Raw genomic sequence first — 2,604 nt, forward strand, 5'->3', positions numbered from 1 at the left:
CATTGGTCAGGGGCTCCTGAGTCACTGCACCATGGCGATCACATTGGTCAGGGGCTCCTGAGTGACTGCACCATGGTGATCACATTGGTGACGGGCTCCTGAGTCATTGTACCATGGCGATCACATTGGTCAGGGGCTCCTGAGTCACTGCACCATGGCGATCACATTGGTCAGGGGCTCCTGAGTCACTGCACCATGGCGATCACATTGGTCAGAGGCTCCTGAGTCACTGCACCATGGCGATCACATTGGTCAGGGGCTCCTGAGTCACTGCACCATGGCGATCACATTGGTCAGGGGCTCCTGAGTCACTGCACCATGGCGATCACATTGGTCAGAGGCTCCTGAGTCACTGCACCATGGCGATCACATTGGTGAGGGGCTCCTGAGTCACTACACCATGGCGATCACATTGGTCAGGGGCTCCTGAGTCACTGCACCATGGCGATCACATTGGTCAGAGGCTCCTGAGTCACTGCACCATGGCGATCACATTGGTGAGGGGCTCCTGAGTCACTGCACCATGGCGATCACATTGGTCAGGGGCTCCTGAGTCACTGCACCATGGCGATCACATTGGTCAGGGGCTCCTGAGTCACTGCACCATGGCGATCACATTGGTGAGGGGCTCCTGAGTCACTGCACCATGGCGATCACATTGGTCAGAGGCTCCTGAGTCACTGCACCATGGCGATCACATTGGTCAGGGGCTCCTGGGTCACTGCACCATGGCGATCACATTGGTCAGGGGCTCCTGAGTCACTGCACCATGGCGATCACATTGGTGAGGGGCTCCTGAGTCACTGCACCATGGCGATCACATTGGTCAGGGGCTCCTGAGTCACTGCACCATGGCGATCACATTGGTCAGGGGCTCCTGAGTCACTGCACCATGGCGATCACATTGGTCAGGGGCTCCTGAGTCACTGCACCATGGCGGTCACATTGGTGACGGGCTCCTGAGTCATTGCACCATGGCGATCACATTGGTGAGGGGCTCCTGAGTCACTGCACCATGGCGATCACATTGGTCAGGGGCTCCTGAGTCACTGTACCATGGCGATCACATTGGTAAGAGCCTCCTGAGTCATTGCACCATGCTGGCGCGCTATTCTCCAGGCTACAGAGGCCCCCTCAACACATGTATTTTATTTGATAACTATATCACTATAGTTCACACAAAACAGTTGACAACAACTCTTTTAATTCATACACGAAAAATTTTCCATTATTCCTTTCTCAGGGCAATACAGTAAGTGGTCAGAATAGCCCTTTTCGTGAGGTCTTACATAAAGTTCAACTTCCAGCAATGTGACGTATATACATAACACTGGTAACTGAATAAGGTTCACCAGCAATTTGCCAAAGGTTGATGGTTTATTCTGGTCCCACCGCTTTCCTCTACCCATTAACATTGACGTTATGATATGTTAAGTGTGGCATTATACAACAGTGAAATAAAATAAATACATCAATAACTAAATAGATACATTACTAGGCAAGTATTAAAACTATTTGTGGGCATATTTCATGCATCCAAAATGTAAACTTAAGGCTAAGTTATGTGGTCACAAAACACAAATGCCATCTCTTGATCTTTCCCACCTTCGTTCTTGCTATTTTGTCACAGTTATGGGGAATATTTTGGGACTAAAGCTTACGATATTCTATATTGTTAGATTTGGGACTTCTATGTAGCTGGACTTGGGATCGAAATATGTAGCTGGACTTGGGACAGAAGTATGTAGCTGGGCTTGGGACAGAAGTATGTAGCTGGGTTTGGGACAGAAGTATGTAGCTGGGCTTGGGACAGAAGTATGTAGCTGGGCTTGGGACAGAAGTGTAGCTGGGCTTGGGACAGAAGTATGTAGCTGGGCTTGGGACAGAAGTATGTAGCTGGACTTGGTCAGTGTGAGTCATGTGAGAATTTTTCTCCTGAAACGTCTGTCTTTACCCTACTTTTTCCATAATGTTATATAACCCAGTCAGGCCATCATTAAACATATGTTTTGGGTTGTTGACCAATCCTCCAAGATTCTTCAGTTTTTATTGGGGTTTTGATTCAAGTTATTTTTGTTTTTTTTTGCCCTCAATTGATTTCCTTACAATTTCTATCTTTTCCATTACACAAGAAAAAAAAATACAATTATTCTCTACAAACCGACCTTGATACATCCAAGATATGCCTAACAGCTGTTCTGAATGGCTGTGACAGCCTCTGTAAAGATTAGCACAATCATTAACTTAACGTAGTTGTCAAACATTCAGTGGATAATTAATCTGAACTAACAAAAAGTACACTCCTCAGACAATTACATCCCGAAACAAGATTTCTGGTTTTGTTTAAATGAGCAAGAAAAAAAATCAGACCAGTACACTAGTACTGAGAATCTCGGACACAGAATAACGCGTAGAGCGATATCTCCACTCGAGGGCCTCCTTATCTTTGCCCCTCCACTGTCCACATGTGGTTTTATCACATGAAGTCAATGTAAGGGTAGGGACCCTCCTCCTCTGTTCCTTCCTAGCAGACATTGGGCTAACATGAGGCTTTGGTGAAGTGGGCTAACAGGCTCATACAGTCCAGAGAGAGGTAGAGAGAGA

The 2,604-nt window shown here is 47.1% G+C and overlaps 1 protein-coding gene across 5 annotated transcripts in view; it reads right to left on the reverse strand.

Moving 5' to 3' along the window:
* The window catches only part of LOC135462747 (WD repeat-containing protein 49-like), a 103,914-nt gene that overhangs the window by 15,548 nt on the left and 85,762 nt on the right, over positions 1–2,604 (reverse strand). The gene's annotated exons all lie outside the window — the stretch shown is intronic.

This window comes from Liolophura sinensis, chromosome 2 (genome assembly GCF_032854445.1).
Source record: "Liolophura sinensis isolate JHLJ2023 chromosome 2, CUHK_Ljap_v2, whole genome shotgun sequence".
NCBI lineage: Eukaryota > Metazoa > Mollusca > Polyplacophora > Chitonida > Chitonidae > Liolophura > Liolophura sinensis.